Below are 24,631 nucleotides of genomic sequence, written 5' to 3'. Positions count from 1 at the left end.
TAATTGGCTAAAGCCTTAAAATCCCTCTCTCAACAATTAGAAATATCATGGGACGCAATGTGGGAAAGGGCGGTAGTGGTTGATCTTTTCCTTAACACCCTATGTTATTTCCCAACGCAGAGAAGATATATCAATTGGTGCCCCTACGCACAGTCATGGTTGCACTTCCCATCATGCATTTGGGCAGAACAGTTAAATGGCTACAGTATCATTTACTGAAAGCTCAACAAATACACTAGATGGCAATATTTAGTCACAATATACAAAGTCACATTTATCCTTTAAGTATTACAAGTCTTTCTATCCGTGGATCCCTCTCACAGAAAGAATGTTAATAATGTAAATGCCATCTTGAGGATTTATTGTCATAATAAACAAATACAGTACTGTATGTTGAATGTATATATTCATCCGAGTTTTATTCATTTTTTTCTTAATGCATTGCCAAAATGTATATGATCGGGAAAAATTATCGGTAATGATTGGAATTGAATCGGGAGCAAAAAAAAAAAAAAAAAAGCAATCGGATCGGGAAATATCGGGATCGGCAGATACTCAAACTAAAACGATCGGGAGCAAAAAAAAAAACATGATCGTAACAACCCTAATAATAACATTTATCTTTTAAGAACTACAAGTATTTCTATCCATGGAAGTTTTTTTTAATGACCAAAACACCATTTTTTGCTTTGAAAATAATGTCCTGAAAATAGCTAAATGCCCATCCGTCATTGGAGGATGTTATGTGTAGAGTGCTGTTTGTTTGCCTGTGTGTATGTGTGTGTGTCAGGTGTCAAGTTCACCCCTGGATCGACCCAAGCTGGGAATGATCTCGTCTCAGCGGGGGAAGCCAAAAAGTGCTCTTCTATACGCAAGCGTGTGTGTGCGTGCGTGCGCGTCTAACCCGAGGATGACTCACTAACCATCTGGAGGCCAGATGCAAATTTGCACCCCCCCCAACCCCAACCCCACCACACACACACAGCCCCCCCTACCCCTTACAGTCCCCTTAGTTAACCTGTGAACTTTGACTTGTGCTCCATGTGCTTGGATAACAGCGGCGTGTGAGATCTCGGCGCGCACGCGGCTTTCTGGTCAAGTTCACTCAAAAGAGGGCATGGACTGTAAACGCTTGGATTTTGGACACCAAATCGGTTATAGCTTCGATTGGACGCCTCGCTAAAATCAACAGGTGGTGCGTACGCGCAGATTCGTCAAGTCAAATAAAAGTCAGTAACGTGTTCCTTCATTTTAAATCATTCGCTATAGCAGCCAGTGAGTTTATTTATTAGCTAATATTTTTGTTTATTTGGGGAAAAAAATGTTAATATTGTATACATGGTCTTGTATACCTTAAGACTGTATTCAAATGTTAATATTATGGAAAACATTTTTATTATTGATCATGAGGGAATTTCCATATTTTTATTTAATAATGAATAAAATGAGAAATTAAATATTAATCAATTGAATAAATAAAGTTAATGTTGCCTGGTATTGACAAAAATAGACGTCCAATTCAAAGACATCGTTTTTTTTCTTAATTATATCATATCGTTACTTTTAACTACAGTTAATTATTTACTTCTTCTTATTCTTGAATCTGACTTAAAAGCTATTGAGAAAAATTCTGTAATTTTTGACCTATAAGGCAAATTTGGCATGAAAATGACATTTGTTCATAGATAAGACACACTGGACTATAATCCACCTCACTGTATTATGGGATATTTACCCCAAAAGATAATAACTGGTAACACTTTATTTGACAGCGGCATCATATGACACAACCCTCATTGTCCAGACAACAGTAACTACTGAATCCTCCTGTCCAATCCACAAACAGACAATAATTCTAAACACACCCCTCTTCCTGCCCGCGCCCGCCCCGCGAAACCCTTCAAAAGACTGAATGTTTAAATAAGTGCGGTCATTTTTTTTCGGGAAACTTTTGTTGACTTCTGATATGGTGACCTTGGAACGAGTTTGCCTCCTCGCCCGAGTCTGTCTGTTTTGCCTTTCTGTTTCATCACGGGAGCCCAGCGAGACAGCAAGACTGACGCACCGACTCTCGCAATCAGTTCTCCCGGACAGCCCATAACAAATGGTGGGACGCTCTGTCCCCAAAAAAGGAACGCCCCATATCCCACTGATAACACGACTGACAACACTTCAAGAGCCCCTTTTACGCTGAGGTGGCAAAATCCACAACCCTCGTTGCCCGGACAACAGTAACTCCCGAATCCTCCTGTCCAATCCACAAACAGACAATAAACTCAAACACACCGTTCTTCCTGCCCACGGCCCGCCCAGCGATAGCCTTCAAAAGACTGAATGTTTAACTAAGTTTTGTCATTTTTTTCATGGGAACCTTTTGCTGACTTGTCTAATGGTGACCCTGGATCCAGTTTGCCTCCTCGCCTGGGTCTCTTTGTGCTGTATGATTGCTGCAGACTTGGACTAAATTGTCAACTTGTGTTTCGAAGCCTTTTTCCGGCTTTTAAAATGGAGTCAGTACAAGGGGTTAAGACGAGAGATGTCCCGATCGATCGGCATCCCGATCTATCGGGTCCAATCACGTCATTTTCAAAGTATCAGAATCGGCAAAAAAATATCGGACATGCCTTTTATTAATATATATATATTTTTTAATCAAATTGTTTTCTAATTGTATTTAACGTTACAGACATAATGTGTTACACTCATCGAGTCTTTAGTTTAAGCTTAAGGTAGGGTTATCAAATTTATCGAGTTAACAGCGAGAATTAATATTTATTACATTTATCACGTTACAATAATTAACGCAATTAACGCATGCGCTGCACGACCCACTCACGCATTGTCGCGCTCAATCTATAATGGCGCCATTTTACTCATACAATATATAGAGCTAAAAGGCACAGTAAAATGAGTAGAGAGAAATTTGGCAGCCTTTGGAGCCTTTTTTTAAATGGCTAAAGCCTTACAATCCCTCTACCAACGATTAGGATGATCGTGGGAAGCAATGTGGGGAAGAGAGGTAATAGTTGATCTTTTAACACCCTGTGTTATTTTCCAACACAGAGAAGATCTATCAATTGGTACCACGACACACAGTCATGGTTGCACTTCCCATCGTGCATTTGGGCAGAAGTTAAATGGCTACAGTATCATTTACTGAAAGCTCAACAAATACACTAGATGGCAATATTTAGTCACAATATACAAAGTCACATTTATCCTTTAAGAATGACAAATCTTTCTATCCATGGATCCCTCTCAGAGAAAGAATGTTAAGGTAAATGCCATTTTGAGGATTTATTGTCATAATAAACAAATACAGTACTTATGTACTGTATGTTCAATGTATATATTCGTCCGAGTTTTATTCATTTTTTTCTTAATGCATTGCCAAAATGTACTATATGATCGGGAAAAATTATCGGGAATGATTGGAATTGAATCGGGAGCAAAAAAAAGCTATCGGATCGGGAAATATCGGGATCGGCAGATACTCAAACTAAAACGATCGGGATCGGATCGGGAGCAAAAAAACATGATCGGAACAACCCTAGTTAAGACTAAGGTGAACGCACGGAGTTTGGCCTTTTGGCCAGGTTGTCGGGCTTCCCGCTTGTTGGAATTGCGCTAGAGCATTCCCGGCAGTGATTCCGGTAACCTGGCTAAAAGGTCAAATTCCTTCAACTGGGTGAGCTGGCAGCGACCTCCCAGTCAAAATGGATTGCTCAATGAGTTAAGTGAGTGCTTTATTAAGGAGATTTAAGCAGATTAAAATAATAGAAAACTGAGTTGATATGCAAAAGTGACAGCGGTTTAGAATTTCCCACTGTCCGCGAAGTGTCCAAAAGTCGACTCCGCCGCAAAACAGTCTAAAGTCGTCGCACCCCTAATTTAAAGAGTGTTTTATTGTCCTCGACTCAAAGTGTGCATGACAGTGAAGAATGTACTCAAACAACAGTTTCGAAAATTTTACGTCAGTAGTTTGGTATTGCCACCAGAGGATTGCGGTTGAGAAAAATAAAAGGGGAAATAATAATAATGAGAAAGGTAGGGAAGGAAGCGGTCGGACATGAATGACGAGACGGAGCCTAGAAAGCGGCCGTCGAGGCCTGGAAGCCATTGCGCGACACTTTGCGTGATGATTAGGAGATAATTGGTGGACACATTTAACGCGGGTAATGTCTTAATTGCAGCCATAATGTTTCCCCCGGCGTGAGAACAAAGGGCAGCTTTCAGTGGTGACACGCAGCCCCTTTGGTGGATGTTTGTTGCCGCTCCTCTCCAGGCTGTAAATCTCAGGCTGAACTCATCTTTAAGTTACGCTCGCGTCATTTCCAACCCTTAACGTCGTGCGTCACATCTGCGCTTATTTGGAAGGGACTGTATACTCGCGGTCTTCCCCACAAGTGTTTACTTAAACATGCGAGGATTGGCAAATATGAGAAAAGCCCCACTTCAAAAATACCATAAATTACAAACCATTTTCAACCTTTGTTCAATAGAATACACAACAGGCAATATATCTCATGTTGAAATGTATCAACTTGGCTGTTTTTTGCATCGTAAATCATTTTTCGGGGTAGACAGTTTCCCCTTTAGCCACCATTTCCTTAAGACTGTACGTCGAAAAATGTTTTACAGTGGGGCAAATAAGTATTTATTCAACCACCAATTGTGCAAGTTCTCCGACTTGAAAAGATTAGAGAGGCCTGTAATTGTCAACATGGGTAAACCTCAACTATGAGCGACAGAATGTGGAAAAAAACAGAAAATCACATTGTTTGATTTTTAAAGAATTTATTTCCAAATTAGAGTGGAAAATAAGTATTTGGTCACCTGCAAACAAGCAAGATTTCTGGCTGTCAAAGAGGTCTAACGAGGTCTAACGAGGCTCCACTCGTTACCTGTATTAATTAACTCATTATCGGTATAAAAGACACCTGTCCACAGCCTCAGTCAGTCACACTCCAAACTCCACTATAGCCAAGACCAAAGAGCTGTCGAAGGACACCTACTGGCACCTGTTTTAACTCATTATCGGTATAAAAGACACCTGTCCACAGTCTTAGTCAGTCACACTCCAAACTCCACTATGGCCAAGACCAAAGAGCTGTTGAAGGACACTAGAGACAAAATTGTAGACCTGTACCAGGCTGGGAAGACTGAATCTACAATAGGTAAAACGCTTGGTGTGGGAGCAATTATTAGAAAATGGAAGACATACAAGACCACTGATAATCTCCCTCGATCTGGGGCTCCATGCAAGATCTCACCCCGTGGCGTCAAAATGACAACAAGAACGGTGAGCAAAAATCCCAGAACCGCACGGAGGGACCTAGTGAATGACCTACAGAGAGCTGGGACCACAGTAACAAAGGCTACTATCAGTAACACAATGCGCCGCCAGGGACTCAAATCCTGCATTGCCAGACGTGTCCCCCTGCTGAAGAAAGTACACGTCCAGGCCCGTCTGCGGTTCCCTAGAGAGCATTTGGATGATCCAGAAGAGGACTGGGAGAATGTGTTATGGTCAGATAAAACCAAAATAGAACTTTTTGGTAGAAACACAGGTTCTCGTGTTTAGAGGAGAAAGAATACTGAATTGCATCCGAAGAACACCACACCCACTGTGAAGCATGGGGTTGGAAACATCATGCTTTGGGGCCATTTTTCTGCAAATGATCTGTGTAAAGGAAAGAATGAATGGGCCCATGTATCGAGAGATTTTGAGTGAAAATCTCCTTCCATCAGCAAGGGCACTGAAGATGAGACGTGGCTGGGTCTTTCAGCATGACAATGATCCCAAACACACAGCCAGGGCAACAAAGGAGTGGCTTCGTAAGAAGCATTTCAAGGTCCTGGAGTGGCCTAGCCAGTCTCTAGATCTCAACCCCATAGAAAATCTGTGGAGGGAGTTGAAAGTTCGTGTTGCCCAACGACAGCCCCAAAACATCACTGCTCTAGAGGATATCTGCATGGAGGAATGGGCCAAAATGCCAGCAACAGTGTGTGAAAAGCTTGTGAAGAGTTACAGAAAATGTTTGGCCTCCGTTATTGCCAACAAAGGGTACATAACAAAGTATTGAGATAAACTTTTGGTATTGACCAAATACTAATGCCATCTTGTGGATTTATTGTAATAATAAACAAATACAGTACTTATGTACAGTATGTTGAATGTTTATGTCCGTCTTGTGTCTTATCTTCAATTCCAACAATACTTTACAGAAAAATATGGCATATTTTATAGATGGTTTGAATTGCGATTGATTACAATTTTTAAGCTGTGATTACCTCAATCAAAAATGGTAATTGTTTGACAGCCCTAACTATTAAATTTTTTTTTTAATGATTTTATTTTTTTTAATGATTTTTTTCTTTGATTTAAGATATTTTTTAATGATTGAAGTAATTTTTAGTGGGATTGAATGATTTAGACACAAATGTCCTACCCATAACATGGCCCAAACACAAAAAGGATAGCTAAAATCAAAACTTTTTTTTAATGAAAATGTATGTGTTCAAATACAAATTTGAGTCTCAAATATTTTTTCGCTGTCAAAAACTTTTTGAAAACCTATGGTTAAGACTAAGGTGAGGGCGCGGAGTTTGGCCTTCTGGCCGGATTTCCGGGTTCCCGCCGGCCCAGGCCGTTGGAGCTGTGCGCCTGGTGGTTCGGCTGGCGAGATTACGGCGGCTTGGCTAGAAGGTCAGATTCCTTCAGTGGAAATTTATCTCTCATTTTTTTTGTCTCCCCAAGTGTCTAGTCATCCCAGGAGGGGGCATACGATAGACCGATTATCGCCGCCGATATTTGGAAATTTCAAAATCATTTGTGCTTACAAGTGAACATTAACCATGTCGTTTCCTTCAATGCTAGGTTTAATGCTCGGCTGGCTTGCACTTCGCTTACGTCGCAAGACTTCATCCCACATGTTAAGTACTTGTACATAAATAAAATTGTTTTCATACTTAAAAATTTCAGACAATTTAGCCTTTAAAATAAATTATTACTGGAAAATAGTAATTTCATATGGAGAAAACAAATTCACGTGAGCTTGGTCGTGGAACAGTTTGTGCTCATATCGTGAGAGTCCACTCGAATAAGGTCAAAATGATTTGGACGTCTAGCGCCGTCAATGGTAGCCAATGAGAAACGATTTCCCAATGCAGCACGCTTTGCTAGAAATGTGTAAAACAGTGGTCAGTAGCTCGCTCTCGTTCCACCGCTCCCCCTTACATTGACATTTCCATGAACCACCGCTTGATGTTCCTCAGATGACGAGGAGCGGGATGAAAGAGCGACTCCGAAAAGAAACAATCAAAATCTGCCGTGCAGATGTCTCGTGTGCGTGCGCGGCGAATGGAGGAAAATCTGCAACCCCCCCGCAAAACCTTCCCTGTTCTCCAGAATCACTGTCAATGGCAGCCAATGAATTAATACATTTTGTTCGTGAGCTGATTTCGACGTTTTGCCTGACCGAGATTTTTATCAATGTAGCATATTTGAAGTGATGCAATGACCGCACATGTAGTAACTTGAGCGGACAGTCACAGTGGGATGTGATATTGCATTATTTTAAGAAATTCTTGCGACCTCGTGACCGCAAAATGTAATCACTTCCTCAGTTTCATATGACAAACATATCCTGAAAGTTGGATAATCATCCCCTTATTCATATTGAATTATCTTGAACACAGATTCACAATTGAATGTCTCATTGAATATACCATAAATGCGGGTAGGTGAGCAATGGATGACAAGTGACTCAAGAGGCATCATTATTTTGTTTCCCTGAGCAAACCCGAACAAAAAAAAAAACAAACCTTACATGTGTCACAGCCTGGAACTGCAGCCGAGTAGACCACGCTGGCGGGAATCACTCACTTCCTGTAAGAGAGCCACAAAAAAAAACAAAAAAAACACTCACACATAGGTACCAGCATTCAAGTACATTCATCAATTAAGAATCAGAATGATCACCGCCATTGACCAGTACACATTGCCGGTCCACTGTGAATTTCAAGCTTTGAAAAAGAACTGAGACAGATGTACAGTGATATGAAAAAGTATCTAAACCTTTTGGAATTTCTCACATTTCTGCATCAAACCCCCATCAAATGTGATCTGAGCTTTATCAAAATCACACAGATGAAAAAACAGTGTCTGCTTTAACTAAAACCACCCAAACATTTATAGGTTTTCATATTTAAATGAAGATAGTATGCAAACAATGACAGAAGGGGTAAAAATAAGTAAGTGAACCATCACATTTAATATTTTGTTTAAGGTTCAGATATTTTTTCATACCACTGTACAAGTGCCAGTCGATGGCGGCAATACAGCATTTGAGAATCCAGTTTGAGCGCAAAAATTCAGAGGTTTCTGGCTACATTTTTTTTTTTAAATCCTTCACATATTTAACTGTTGGGTTGGGAACCTCTGAGTACCTCACGATACGACACGATCATTTCTGATGTGAGGTTCACAATTCTATATTTAACAAGACGATTCAAACAAGCTCTTTTCATCTTTCTGCTGTGAATTGGAATGAGTTTAGCCCTAGTAGACATTTCTGTAATTTTCAGACGATAAGCCGCACCTGACTATAACAAATTTGACATGAAAACGCCATTTGTTAATACATAAGCCGCACTGGACTATAAGCCGCAGCCGTCCTCACTGTATTATGGGATAGTTACACCAGAAGATGTTAACCGGTAACACTTTAACAGCAATGTCATAAGACTGTCATAAGACCAAATGATTCCATATTACCATACCATGACTAGCAATTAATGAAACAACTGGAACAATAACTGAAGAAATAGTAAGCACAGAACATGAATTTGGATTGTTATTACCGAGGGCTGAAAACCAAAAGTGGTATTTGCCATGTGGCAAAATTGATTTTGCTTGTGGCATTTTTTTGGGGAGTATGTGGCAGTTTTGCAGGCCATGCATGCCCATGCCATTGACGGCTATTCACGTCCAAATTTTCCATTCATTTTAAATGGCAGAAAAACATCTGTGGCTGCGATTTTTGACCATACACTTTACATTACAGCGCACTGACATTCAACCGGCACCCAAGTCCGGCTATGCCAATGACGGCTATGCATGTCCAAATTTTCCATTAATTTAAAATGGCAGGAAAAAATGTGGCTGTGATTTTCGGCCATCCATTTACCATTACAACGCATTGACATTCAACTGGCACCCAAGTCAGGCTATACTAAAAAAAGAATGCCTCATGTCAAAATCAATTTTGCCACATGGCAAAAAAATGCAATGTGGAAAAATCAGTTCAGCCACATGGCAAAAAAAAAAAAAAAAAATGCCAGATGGCAAAATGGCAAAAAAAATGCCACGTGGCAAAAAAATGCCACATGGCATCAACAATTTTGCCACATGGCAAAAAATGCCATATGGAAAAATCCATTTTGCCAAATGGCATCAAAAATGCCACATGGCAAAATCAATTTAGCCACATGGCAAAAAAAAAAAAAATGCCAGATGGCGAAATCCATTTTGCCACATGGCAAAAAAATGCCACATGGCAAAAACAATTTTTCCACATGGAAAAATGTATTTTGACACATGGCAAAAAATGCCCCATGGCAAAGAAAAAAATGGCAGATAGCAAAATCCACTTTGCCACATGGCAAAAAAAAAAAAAAAAAAATGCCAAATGGCAAAAAAAAAATGCCAGATGGCAAAATCTATTTTGCCACAGGGCAAAAAAATACCAGATGGCAAAATCAATTTTGCCACATGGCGAAATCCATTTTGCCACATGGCGAAATCCATTTTGCCACATGGCAAAATCCATTTTGCCACATGGCAAAATCCATTTTGCCACATGGCAAAAAAAAATGCCAGATGGTGAAATCCATTTTGCCACATGGAAAAATCCATTTTGACACATGGCAAAAAAATGCCCCATGGCAAAAAAAAATGCCACATGGCGAAATCAATTTTGCCCCATGGCAAAAAAAAAAAAAAAAAAAATGGCAGATGGCAAAATCCATTTTGCCACATGGCAAAAAAAAAAAAAATGCCACATGGCAAATACCACTTTTGGTTCTCGGCCCTGCAGGAGAGACTGCGAGAACCAAGAGTTATTAAAAAAAAAAAAAAAAAAAATGCCACATGGCAAAAAAATGCCACATGGCAAAATCGATTTTGCCACATGGGCAAATACCACTTTTGGTTCTCTGCCTGCTGAAATAATTAGCACAGAACATGAATTTTGACTGATATTTACATCCGTAGCGCTGCAATGCATGCTAGGAGGCATGTTCGATGACAACATTGTTGACAGCAGGTGGCAGCAGAGGTTAACTGATTGTCAAATTAAGCTTCTTGAATCGATGAAGCTTTGCAGCCAATTGTTTCAAAGCTTCATGGCGGTTCATTTGGTCTTTTGGTATCCTCCTGCCTTTTATCTATCATGAAGCATGTTTTGTCTTTTTTGTAAAGCATTGATTGATTGATTGAAATAAAGTGTTACCTATTAACCAAAATAAAACAACAAATAAGCCGCACTGGACTAAAAGCCGCAGGCGTAGCGGCTTATCGCCCGAAAATTACGGTATTCGCTGCTATCCTTCCCACTACAAATCGATTCTTAGCGGGTGCATATTGCAGATAAAGAATTCATGAAAAAGTAGAAAAGTGGCATAAGAAGAGTCTATGTTTATGTCTATGTTTAACTTTAGCAAACGAAAGCTGGGAGCGCGTCCCGGCGCAGGAAGGGGGGGCGTTTATGAACCTCTGGACCTTTCCCTGACCCTCCCCCAGCAGTCCCTTAAACACATTCACCGCCATAAAAACACTTTTCACACACGTTTTTCCCCAGCCAGAAATTCATACGAGCGTGCCCCCTCGCCAACCTTCCGCGCCGGACTTTTCCGCGCACGCCCCCTTCCCGTTTTAGCTCCCCCTTTCACGGTCCGCTCGGTCTGTCATCGAGCCGTACGTGCGCCTTTTTCCCCGCTCCCCGCGTACGCGGTTCCAGCTGGCGAGCGCTTCAGTAGCGGCGAGCCAGCGGCCGCTCACAATTCGTAAAGCAGAGACGGCGGCGGGCCCTGACACATGATGATTTCATAGTCTAGAGAGAGGAGGGCGGGGAAGATACGGCAGATATATTAGGAAGAAGATACACGGCCAAGAGCGCGAAGTTGTCACAAGTTGATTAAACAGTCACACAAGTACGCCACCTCGTGACACGGATGAGTGCATCCCTAAGTGTTAAAACCGTCTCACACAGGGGTCCCCAAACCTTTTCCTGTTAGGGCCACATAACTTTTTCCTTCTCTGATGAGGGGCCGGGTCAGTTTGTAACAGAAAAAGTGTGATGATTGCAGGAGTGCCGAAATGTAAAAATTTATTGTTTTTCAGAAAGCCACAATCAAATAACCGTTTCTGAATTCTTCATGGAACAAAAGTAATAATAATAATATAATATATAGGGCTGTCAAAATTATCGCGTTAACGGGCGGTAATGAATTTTTTAAATTAATCACGTTAAAATATTTCACACATTTAGCGCACATGCCCCGCTCAAACAGATTAAAATGAGAGCACAGTGTCATGTCCATTTGTTACTTGTGTTTTTTGGTGTTTTGTCACCCTCTGCTTGCGCTTGGGTGCGACTGATTTCATAGGTTTCAGCACCATGAGCATTGTGTAATTATTGACATCAACAATGGCAAGCTACTAGTTTAGTTTTTGTTTAAAATTTTTACAAATTTTATTAAAACGAAAACATTAAGAGGGGTTTTAATAGTAAATTTCTATAACTTGTACTAACATTTATCTTTTAAGAACTACAAGTCTTTCTATCCATGGATCGCTTTAACAGAATGTTAATAATGTTAATGCCATCTTGTTGATTTATTGTTATAATAAACAAATACAGTACTTATGTACAGTATGTTGTATATATCCGTCTTACATCTTATCTTTCCATTCCAACAATAATTTACAGAAAAATATGTCATATTTTATAGATGGTTTGAATTATATGAATAATATGATTAATTAAATTTTAAGCTCGTTTTAATCGTTTGACAGCCCAAAATACATTACATTATAATTAGGGCTGTCAAAATTATCGCGTTAACAGGCGGTAATTAATTTTTTAAATTAATTACGTTAAAATATTTGACGCAATTAACGCACAAGCCCCGCTCAGACAGATTTAAATGACAGAGTGAAATGCCCACTTGTTAATTGCGTTTTATGGAGTTTTGCTGCCCTCTGCTGGCGCTTGAGTGCGACAGATTTTATATGTTTTAGCACCCATGAGCATTGTGTAAGTAATTATTGACATCAACAATGGCAGGCTACTAGTTTATTTTTTGATTAAAACGAAAACATTAAGAGGGGTTTCAATATAAAATTTCTATAACTTGTACTAACATTTATCTTTTAAGAACTACAAGTCTTTCTATCCATGGATCGCTTTAACAGAATGTTAATGTTAATGCCATCTTGTTGATTTATTGTTATAATAAACAAACACAGTACTTATGTACAGTATGTTGAATGTATATATCCGTCTTACATCTTATCTTTCCATTCCAACAATAATTTACAGAAAAATATGGCATGTTTTATAAATGGTTTGAATGTGGCATGACCTAAAGACAGCGATCCACGCCAGATTTTCATGAAAATATCAAAAGCTATAAATGTTTGCATGGTTTTAGTTAAAGCAGACACTTTTTTCATCTGTGTGATTTTGTCAAAGATCAGTTCACATTTAGTGGTGATGTTCTGCAGAAATGTGAAACTCGAAAAGGTTCAGACACTTGTTCGTAACATTGTACTTCTTAGAGTAGTTTTACCATTTAATATTTACTTTTACTTGAGTTGATTTGTGAAGAAGAAACATTACTCTTAATCCGCTACTTCGGGCTACACAAGATACATTTTCCCTCTTTTTACTACATACTGACTTTATCTTCGCCAGAGATGCCGACAGTGGCTGTCTCAGTTTTACCAATGAGATGTTGCAATAATAACCACTTGACTCCATTGTACCAATCAGCCGTAGCATTTTTTTTCTCCACTAGAGGGCACTCATGCAATTTGGACAGGGGATGTTTCAGTGTTGTTGTGGTCTGAATTCGAAGATTTTTGCGTCTTCTTTTTGAACTAATATGGTCATGTAATAAGTTATAGTACAGCATAATAATAACAATAGATGAATATAATGTAGATGAAAAAAATACATTATTACACAAAAATCTGACATTGTAAACAGTTACTCACAATGTTACGCTTAAGTCTTCTATTCAACGAATATTCTTTTTTTTTTTACTTGTACTTCAGTAAATTTTTGAATGACTACTTTTACTTAAGTAATATTATTTCGTATTTAGTAAAGCTACTCTTACGTGAATATTTTTTTGGGCTACTCTTGGGCCAATTTGACCAAGTGTGCCCAATTTTGTGGGTCTATAAGCTGCCGAAGTCCCTGAAAAAAATCGACTTCCTTTTCATGGCGAGAAAAGCCCTTGCTTGGTGAGAGTCGTACCCCTTCAGGGTATGACTCTCACCAAGCACAGTACCTGAAGAGGTACGACTAAGCACGGAATTTTGGCGCAGATATGTTGCATGTCTGTCAAGTTATGACTGTTCAGAATTTGTGGCTAGACAAAATGGTGACGGTCATTTTCACTTTCTTGTCTGGACCCGTCTGCTTCAATGAAACCTCAATATTTTTAATCAGGCACCTGAACACATATCTTAGGCTTCCCTGAAACAGGTTTGAGGTCAATATATTTTTTTCCCTTGGAGGAGGATGATGTCTTGTAAGAAAGGGCATTTCCTGTTCCCATTAGGGGGCGCTAGGCCTAATGGGTAATATTTCAATGCAGTCGTGTTCAGGCTGGGATACCTCACATACCGGCCAGATATGAAAAAGATTGAACATTGTATGAGGGAGTTTTTTGACATTTTCTGATGTTGATTTGGTGTTTCTCCCAAAAAATAGCCAAGTTTGGCACCCTGCCCAGGTCAGGCACATGAATAAAAACTCACAGTTCTGAGAACTTAAGATCTCATATGTCTCATGAACAGTGCTGGCCACGTTACTGTAAAAAAGTAATTAGTGATAGTTACTACTTCTTCCAAAAAGTAACTGAGTTATTAACTGAATTACTCTATAGTAAAAGTAACTAGTTACCAGGGAAAGTAACTATTTCTGTTACTTTAAAAAAAGTTGTTGTATGTCAAAGAATTTGAAATTTCCTGAGCAGTATTCGAGTCAGTTGAATAGAGAAGAACAGAGAGGTAGTTGTGTTATAGAACCTTGTAATATTTATTGCACCTCACCAGCAACAGATTTATCCTACACTTGAAGTGCAACAAAAATAAAAAGATTTGAACTGCCCCGGGACATAAATTACACTTTACATGCACGTTCTTTCCTTTAATTTCGACCAACTTGAAATAGTGTTTATATCTCCACCTCGTAAAGGACAAATTTTCCTCCGAATGCTCTGCCATCATATCCCTCTGCATCCGTTTTGCGTATGTGCGTTTGCCGCACGCGCTGTTCCGGTTTGTGTGTGAAAGCTCCGGCTCTGAAGTGCTATTAGGCTCGAGGGTTTACGTCACAGAATGGGGGATCACGTGAGATTTGACAACAACGCAGCCATATTGGAAGCAGGTCTGGCTCGCGGGACTTTAACTTGCCAGTTCGATAAAGAGACAAACTCGTTACTAAGGCGAAGAACAGATATGTGATCAAACTTAATGATGTGAACAATGTTGACCCTTACGAGCAAGCCGAAGACAAATGGAGTAAAGATGTCGATGGGCTTCCACAATTACGTGAAATGGACATTCTGCTGTGTTTATTGTTTAATGTATGTTACTAAACTCATCAGCAATTCCGAAATTACAAATCGCTACAAAGCTACGAACAGTTTTGCTGCGGATGGGTGCAGGACCTGCACATTATGACCGTATCAAACGACAACTCCATCGTTCTTGCAATGGTAGGCTATTTGTGTTTACTATTTTCATTGCCATGAACCTGAACGCACCCAAAGTCTTGGATGACAAATAAACAGAGCAGAGTAGACTTGCTACGGCTGGTAGTTTCTTCATTTTATTCAAAGTAAGTAATGCAACGCTTTTGACCTTCAGTAACGGCGTTGTAACACTGCTCATGAACATTCTTACCAATTTAGATGAGGATCCAACTAACACTCTAGGCACCAAGGTCTCAAATGTGCTCCCCGTTAATCGATAACAATTTCGCATTCAATCCAAAATACCCGATTTCCTGTTGGGTTTGGAATATAGGTGAAAGAGACTTTTTGGAGCAGTTTTGCAATGTATTGACTCCCCAAATTTCATTGCTCTACGTCGAAAAAAACCTAAATGGACATGCCTTTTTTACAATTCAAGGGGGCGCCACTGAGCCATTTTGTTACTTTTCTTCGCAACGTTGCAAAATAATCGAAATGTACGCGAAGCCGCACACAGTAAAAACTGGTCGTCCATCGCCATCATTGGCAGCCGATCCCTTAAATACACACCAATAGTCAAATTTAGTGCGATAATGGCTTTGTCGTTGCGTTGCCGTGTGGGAACGCGGCCGTAAAACAAGGACTTGGATACGCTACTGACAGCGCGCGGCACTATTAAAACATAGCTTACAGGTGTGTGCGTTCAATAAGATGAAGTGGAGAAAGTGTTGCGGCGCGGACGCATACATGTGCGTTTTGTGCGTGGCTGTAAAAGCTTATACAAGGTGCCAACGGCTCTGACCCTTCACCTCTTTTCAATGTTGCTGTATGTTGGAATGCGTATTAGCAGGATTTGGTGTTCCGGTGCCCCTGAAGGGGGGCCGTGCCTGTGTGTGACCTTAGACATGTGTTGGTGTTAACTGGCACCACCGAGCCCGGAGGGGATCATTAGTGGGCTCTTTACTGTACGTGGCGGGAGGCGCTTTGCACACTTTCCGCATCAAAACCTCCTGATGGTGGCGACGCCAAGATGGCGGCCTGAGCGGTCGCCCCCCACGGGCAGCCCGTTAACCCTTTGGAGGGCGCTCGTTTAACTCGTCGGCTGACGGCGCTAGATGTCAATGACAGATTATATTTGCATTGCAAATGTACGGTGGCCCTGAAGTGCAAAACACATCGACAATGTCAAACACACCAGTAGGAAAGTTGCGCTGACATACCATCGCAGTACGCTACGGAGCCCTTAAAGGGACATCGACAGAATTAGATTAATTAAAGCAATATGGTGCGCACCAGATTTTTTCTCGTGCGCACGAGAAACAATCTAGTACACGTTAGCATTATATAGCATTTAGGCTAGCTAGCCAGTTATTGCATTATTGCATCATTGCAATTGGCCAACTTGCAGAAGTCCTCTAGCTCAAATGCCATATAACGCTCATGTTTATAACAATTGGCTAATTTGCAATTTGCTGTTGTGTTTTTAAATTTGCCGTTGTGTTCTGTGATTTGCCGTTGCACTTTTGATTTGCCGTTTTGTTACGTGATTTGCCGTTTTGTTACGTGATTTGCCTTTGTGTTTTGGAATTTGCCGTTTTGTTACGTCATTTGCCGTTGTGCTTTGGAATTTGCCGTTTATGTTTTGGAATTTGCCGTTCTGCTTTTGAATTTGCAGTTTTGTTTTAAAATTTGCCGTTTTTGTTTTAAAATTTGCCGTTGTGTTTTTAAATTTGCCGTTGTGTTTTTAAATTTGCCGTTTTGTTACGTAATTTGCCGTTTTTGTTTGGGAATTTGCCGTTGTGGTTTTGAATTTGCCGTTGTGGTTTTGAATTTGACCTTTGGTTATGTGATTTGCCGTTTGGTTACGTGATTTGCCGTTGTATTTTTGAATTTGCCGTTTTGTTAAGTGATTTGCCGTTTTGTTACGCGATTTGCCGTTGTGCTTTGGAATTTGCCATTTTTGTTTTGGAAATTGCCGTTCTGCTTTTGAATTTGCCTTTCTGTTTTAGAATTTGCCGTTGGTTTTTAAAATTTGCCGTTTTTGTTTTAGAATTTCCGTTGTTTTTTAAAATTTGCTGTTTTGTTACGTAATTTGCCATTGAGTTTTGGAATTTGCCGTTTTGTTGCGTGATTTGCCGTTGTTTTGGAATGTGCCGTTGTGGTTTAGAATTTGACGTTTGGTTATGTGATTTGCCGTTTTGTTATGTGATTTGCCGTTGTGTTTTTGAATTTGCCGTTGTGTTATGATTTGCCGTTGTGTTACGTGATTTGCCATCGTGTTGTTTTTTTGTTACGTGATTTGCCGTTGTATTTTTGAATTTGCCGTTTTATTACGCGATTTGCCGTTTTTTGTTTTGGAATTTGCAATTTTGTTACGTGATTTGCCGTTGTTTTTGAATTTACCATAGGTAAAAATTTAAAGGGATTTGCCCATCGATTTTTAGCTGAGATTAAAAAATAGATTAAGTTAAATTTATATATATTTTTAAATGTAAAAAAAAAAATAGCTGTAGTTAATAGAATAATGACATTTTAAATACTTCAAAAAATACCATCCGACCTATATCTTAAAAAATTACTTTTAAAAAGGTCATTTGAAAAAAAGTTATTAATAAAAATTTTAATGATATTGAATAGACTAGAGTAACTAAGTATCTAACTAATACGCATATATATATATATATATATATATATATATGTATGTAAAAGGTAAAAATAATGCAATTGAGATCTGTGTTGACAATAAAAAAAAAATGTAAACATCGAAGCCAATTTTGTGTTTCCCACAATTTGGAAACTTAAGTTTGACAAAATCTTGAAATTAATCATATTTTAAATTATATATTAACCTTGTAATACGCTTAAAACTTACAGCCCTCAGTCCATTGCCAATTTTTTTCAATTAAAAAAAATACATTTGCAGTGCTTAAAAAAACATTTATAAAAACACACATACTGTATCCATATAAGGGTTTTTGTTGTTTTTTTTTATTTTACATTGGGGAAAAAGGAGAAATGGGGAGAGGGATTCATCATTAACCGCGAAAAACGGGGGATCACTGTGCTGCATTTTAAAATTCATTCAGTTTTTATGTTCTATCAGCATTTGGAAAGTTGTGTATTTGGAAAATATTGTTTTAATATCGGCGCTCAACAACTACATTGAACCAAGTTAATTTTAAGTTTAAGTTTCATTGCGTCACTTGCAAGTGTTAATATCGCTTTAAATGACCAAAAAGTCACTTAAAATTGCGATGTTCGAGACGGCAGGGGGATTTTTTTTTTTTTTTTTTTTTTTTTAACTCCAGCGGCGATGCTCGGTAAAGGAGCCTGTAGAGAAAGGTGACGAGGGACACCCGGATAGGATGGGCTAGGGGGACGCGCAAACAACTTCTTGGGGAAGTTTTAAGTGGTCCCTTTTGTCCGCCGTCATGGTTTCGTTCCCTCCTTTTCTAGCCGTCTTTTCTTCTGGCCTTTTAACAGTAACCAGAGAGGCCAAGAACAACGCTGGGACACAGCGGGAGACGAGGAGGGTGAGCGGGGGACACCGAGGGGAGACAGCCAGGCGCTTAAAGGGGGTCGCAGATAAGAACTGTCTCCACGCTGTAAGAGAATCCCGTCTTCCTTTTCCTCTTCTGTTTTCAGATAAGAGAAAGAGCAGGTTTATCTACGCGCGGACCGCTTTCTCCACCATCATCTGTTTTCCACCATTCATCCATTCACAACTGCGTCCATGTGTGTGTGTTACACTGAAAAAGCCGGCCTGTCTGATGCAACTTGCTGTGGAAACTAAGCAACGACCAAGGTTGTTTTTTCCCTCCAATTAGCTTCCTTTCACAAGGTATGGTAGCGGTGTGACAAAATATCATGGTTAAGAGTGGGAACCTCTTGGTGCCTCACGATATGATTTGCGATACAAAGCTCACGATATGGCGATACAACGATTGTCGATAATTTGGTCAGGAAATCATTCTAGGATACTCTACAAAAGAACTACTGTAATTTTTGCACCTGACTATAACACACTCTTCAAATTTGGCACAAAAATGGCATTTGTTCGAAGATAATCCGCAGCTGTCCTCACTCTATTTTGAGATATTTACACCAAACCGGTAACACTTTATTTGACAGCGGCATCATACGACTGTCATAAGACCAAATGAACCACCATGAAGCTTTGAACCAATTGGCTGCAAAGCTTCATTGCTTCAAGAAGCTTCATTTGGCCATCACTGCTCCTTTGGGGGAGACAGCAAACCTTTGCTGCCACCTGCTGTAAAACTGCTGTCGTCCAGCATGCCTCCTAGCATGCATTGCTACAAATGTAAATAATACAAATTCATGTTCTGCGCTAATTATTTTTTCAGTTACTGTTCCAGTTGTTTCATTAATTGCTAGTTATGGTATTTGGTAACAATGTATTTGACAGTGGTGCCATGAGACTGTCATTTGACAATCATAATTATTAAAGATGTCCTGATCGATCGGCATTTTCAAAGTATCGGAATCGGCAAAAAAATATCGGACATGCCTTTTTTTTAATATATATATATATATATACATAGGGCTGTCAAAATTATCGCGTTAACATGCGGTAATGATTTTTAAAAAACGAATCACGTTAAAATATTTGACGCAATTAACGCACATGTCCCACTCGGACAGTATTCTGCCTTTTGGTAAGTTTTACAGCAAGGCTTTTTGTGCTGTCTAACAGCGAACTCTTGTGGTCGCTTTGCGACATGGTTTGTTGTTTTCTTGCCAGTTCAATATGGCTGCACGACGTCTCGGGCTGACGCCTACGTTGTAATGTTGTCCTTATATGATCCTTGGACAATATTTGTCCCTAAGTATGGTTGTTGTAAAGAATGTACATATTATGTTAGTAAGCGAAATGTTATATTTTTTGTATGAGACGCTTTTTGTTTATGTTTAGTGAACCTGTATAGTGTGCTAAGCTAACGTTGTTGCTAATGCAATGCTTGTGTACTTTTTTGTTGTTGTAGTTTTACGACGGTCTAAAGAGGACAATTTTTTGAGGCTATTTTAGTAATAAATCAGACGAAAAAGAAAGAAGTCTGATTATTAAGGCGTCGTTCACTACCTCTCTAGCTTTGGAAAAAGTAGACGCTTCGGAGTGAGGACAGCATAGACAGATTTAAATGACAGTAGAGTGAAATGCCCACTACAGTCCTTATGTACCGTATGTTGGATGTATATATCCATCTTGTGTCTTATCTTTCCATTCCAACAATTTATTTTACAGAATATATATATAATTTACAGAAAAATATGGCATATTTTAGAGATGGTTTGAATTGCGATTAATTGCGAGTAATTACGATTAATTTTTAAGCTGTAATTAACTCGATTAAAATTTTTAATCGTTTGACAGCCCTAATATATATATTTTTTTTATTAAAGCGTTTTCTAATTGTATTTAACGTTACAGACAAAATGTCTTACATTCATCCAGAGTCTTTAGTTTTGGCTTAAAGTAGGGCTATCAAATTTATCGCATAAACGGCTGTAATTAATTTTTAAAAAATAAATCACGTCAAAATATTTCATGCAATTAACGCATGCGCTGCACGACCCACTCACGCATTGTCGCGTTTAATCTATAACAGCGCCGTTTTACCTATATATAGAGCTAACAGGCAGCGTAAAATGAGTAGAGAGAATTTTGGCAGTCTTTGGAGCCTCTTTTCAATTGGCTAAAGCCCTAAAATCCCTCTCTCAACAATTAGAAATATCGTGGGAAGCAATGTGGGGATGAACAGTAGTGGTTGATCTTTTCCTTAACACCCTATGTTACTTCCCAACGCAGAGAAGATATATCAATTGGTGCCACTACACACAGTCACGGTTGCACTTCCCATCATGCATTTGGGCAGAAGTTAAATGGCTAAAGTATCATTTACTGAAAGCTCAACAAATACACTAGATAGCAATATTTAGCCACAATATACAAAGTCACATTTATCCTTTAAGAATTACAAGTCTTCCTATCCGTGGATCCCTCTCACAGAAAGAATGTTAATAATGTAAATGCCATCTTGAGGATTTATTGTCATAATAAACAAATACAGTACTTATGTACTGTATGTTGAATGTGTATATTCGTCCGAGTTTTATTCATTTTTTTCTTAACGCATTGCCAAAATGTATATGATCGGGAAAAATTATCGGGAATGATTGGACTTGAATCGGGAGCAAAAAAAAAAGCAATCGGATCGGGAAATATCGGGATCGGCAGATACTCAAACTAAAACGAGCGGGATCGGATCGGGAGCAAAAAAACATGATCGGAACGACCCTATTGGAAATGAATGAATATTTGCAAACTTTGCCGGTTCAAGACAAAAGTTGTTTTTAATGACTGTCGACAGTTTGTCGGGAAGTTTCCATTTCCACTCTGTTCTATAAATATATAGCGAGCGGGGGAAACACGTGTCGGTGGAAGTGAAGCTTCGCTTCATTTGTCGGAATCCCCGATCAGGTGCTCGACGCGTCTCGTTAGCCCGTCTGCAACCTTTGACTGTGAAAACAAGACGAGAGCGCGCTAACCGCTAACCCTTTCTGATCGATGGCTGAACACCCCGCGCAAACATTCCGCGGCACCTGCTCGGCACGGTGATTAAGCGGCCGCCTCGTCGACGGGTGAAAAAACAGAAGAGCGAGGATTCGGCGAGACTTAATGATTTCACCATGTTGAGACCATAATGCTCCCTTCAAGGAACGAAACCCGAGCCCTCGCTATCGTCCGGCCGTCCTTTCTCCTCGTCTCTATTGACGCATAATGCCCGTCATTACATCCCGACTCATTGTCCGGCTTATCAGGCCGAACCGGAGACGAGTTTTCTCTAACTAAGTGGAACGGAAGCGAGAGGACAAACTCGCCAATTTGCAGCCGCGAGTCGACGTGTTGCGTCACAAGACGGATGGCGCTCGCGAAACCATCAAAGCTCGGATTGAAACCGAGCGTCGTTGTTTACGAGATGTCGCCTGGAATATTTTGCGCTTTGGCTGATTTATAAAGATGCCCCACAGACCGAGTTGCCCGTAATTATGGTGAGCGAGCAGAGGTTTTGGTGGGTTCCTCAACTCATTTTTGAGGGCGGTCGACCATGCGAGAGGTTGAAAAGGGGCTTTTTTTCGACAGATCCTTACAATCCTTTTCCAAACCATTTGCCGATGTTCCTCCAGGCGAATCTCGGTTCCCATAGTAACACAACGCAGCAGCGCATCTTTGAAGGTCGTGCCATCCAATAATAAGTCCACTAACAGGTCTTTGATTGATACGGAGGGCCGCCGCGACCCTCCGCGGATCGCCCCGGAGACGGCAGTCAACAAAGAGGACGAGTTGTCAAAACAAAGGGAAGGCCGCCATGAAAGCTTCTGGCGTGAAGCGAAGCACGCTGGGAAATATTGAGAGTCATCTCGAGGGTTTTGGCTCCGAGATGGCCTGATGAGTTTTGAATAGCCTCTTGTTCGAGGATGAATCTGCGGTCGCGGCGACGGTGGCGGCTCTACCAGGAAGCGACCATGAATCTCCCTTGATAGTTCACTAAAAAGTCAACTCAAATCCCAATGTAGTGCTTAGGGAGTCAAAAACCAGTGAATGATCATTCCGGACTTTCCTAATGACTATATAGGAATTTTTATGAAGTTTATCTGTCCCCGACTGCACTTCGGCGCCACTTTGACAAGTGTGAACGTGGACTCCGTCTGTCCACAGTGAGTTTGTCAAAACAAAACAGGATCTGTTGTTGACAAAGTCTTCTGTTACCACCGTTGAGGAGAATGCAGAACTCCTAAAGCGGACTTTCACGTCTGCCATAAACTTCATCATGGTATTGACGGGTCAGCTCGGTCATTCAAGTAGGGGGATGCTCACATCAAGAGGAGCTATTCACAAACACAAGCACGCAGCGATCTAACGCCGGATTTCTGTTGAAAAAGTACGAAAGCTGTACCGAATACACACAGGTATGCTTACTGACTAGCATCATAGTTCGCAGTATTTATCACAGTCATTGGTAGCTAATGAGTTAACTAGCGGCATTCAAAGCATCGCTCTTAGAGTGCGCACTCACTCCCTCTACTCATCACCTACCCAGCAAATTGTCGTTAAATAGGCTAATCCGTTATCAACTTATTGCGAAATTCCTTTCCTGAATCACCGCTTCCGTTTCATATTACCAAAAAATCCTGTAAATTTACTAACAATGCCTTCATTCGTCCTCTTGAACACCAACAGACTGAAAACACAACCTTGACCTACCGACCGAGGTAATTACAGGATAAGTTTTTGGGTGGATTCATCAAGACCCTTTTTTTTGGAAACGCTAGATGCAGCCCAGACTCACTCGAACTTTCAAACTTACATTTAAAAAAAATATATAAACAGTACTGTGCAAAAGTTTTAGGCAGCACACCTGCCTAAAACTTTTGCACAGTACTGTATATTTTTATTATATTATGTATATACAGGATATACTGTATGTATATATTTTCCCCAAGTGGAAGCTTCCATGATCCTAATAAATTTAATAATTAAAAAAATATATATACAGTTCTGTGCAAAAGTACTGTATATTTATACGTGTATACAGTGGTGCAAATAAGTATTTAGTCAACCACCAATTGTGCAAGTTCTCCTACTTGAAAATATTAGCAAGGCCTGTAATTGTCAACATGGGTAAACCTCAACCATGAGAGACAGAATGTGGGGAAAAAAAACAGAAAATCACATTGTTTGATTTTTAAAGAATTTCTTTCCAAATTAGAATGGAAAATAAGTATTTGGTCACCTACAAACAAGCAAGATTTCTGGCTGTCAAAGAGGTCTAACTTCTTCTAACCAAGTCTAACGAGGCTCCACTCGTTACCTGTATTAATGGCACCTCTTTTTACTCATTATCGGTATAAAAGACACCTGTCCACAACCAAAAGTATTTTTTCAATACCATAAGTTCATCTCAATACTTAGTTATGTACCCTTTGTTGGCAATAACAGCGCCCAAACGTTTTCTGTAACTCTTCACAAGCTTTTCACACACTATTGCTAGTATTTTGGCCCATTCTTCCATGCAGATCTCCTCTAGAGCAGGGATGTTTTGGGGCTGTCGTTGGGCAACACTTCCTCCACAGATTTTCTATGGGTTTGAGATCTGGAGACTGGCTAGGCCACTCCAGGACCTGAGCTGTGTGTTTGGGATCATTGTCATGCTGAAAGACCCAGCCACGTCTCATCTTCAATGCCCTTGCTGATGGAAGATTTTCACTCAAAATCTCTCGATACATGGCCCCATTCATTATTTCCTTTACACAGATCAGTCGTCCTGGTCCCTTTGCAGAAAAACAGCCCCAAAGCATGATGTTTCCACCCCCATGCTTCACAGTGGGTATGGTGTTCTCCGGATGCTTTTGAGTATTCTTCCTCCTCCCAACACGAGAACCTGTGTTTGAACCAAAAAGTTCTATTTTGGTTTCTTCTGACCATACACATTCTCCCAGTCCTCTTCTGGATCATCCAAATGCTCTCTAGTGAACCGCAGACGGGCCTGGACGTGTACTAGCTTCAGCAGGGGGACACGTCTGGCAGTGCAGGATTTGAGTCCCTGGCGGCGCATTG

The 24,631-nt window shown here is 40.1% G+C and overlaps 1 protein-coding gene across 2 annotated transcripts in view; it reads right to left on the bottom strand.

Annotated features, from left to right (window-relative positions):
* The window catches only part of tkfc (triokinase/FMN cyclase), a 170,661-nt gene that overhangs the window by 128,567 nt on the left and 17,463 nt on the right, over nt 1–24,631 (bottom strand). The window contains exon 3 of one of the 2 annotated variants that reach the window (XM_057853816.1): nt 7,828–7,891. The gene's annotated coding sequence lies outside the window, so the exon portion shown is untranslated. The remainder of the gene's footprint in view (nt 1–7,827; nt 7,892–24,631) is intronic. The other variant, XM_057853815.1, reaches the window with a different exon arrangement.

This window comes from Corythoichthys intestinalis, chromosome 13 (genome assembly GCF_030265065.1).
Source record: "Corythoichthys intestinalis isolate RoL2023-P3 chromosome 13, ASM3026506v1, whole genome shotgun sequence".
NCBI classification, from domain to species: Eukaryota; Metazoa; Chordata; class Actinopteri; order Syngnathiformes; family Syngnathidae; genus Corythoichthys; species Corythoichthys intestinalis.
Note: the sequence above shows the minus strand (reverse complement) of the source record. Positions and strands in the feature narration are given on the sequence as shown.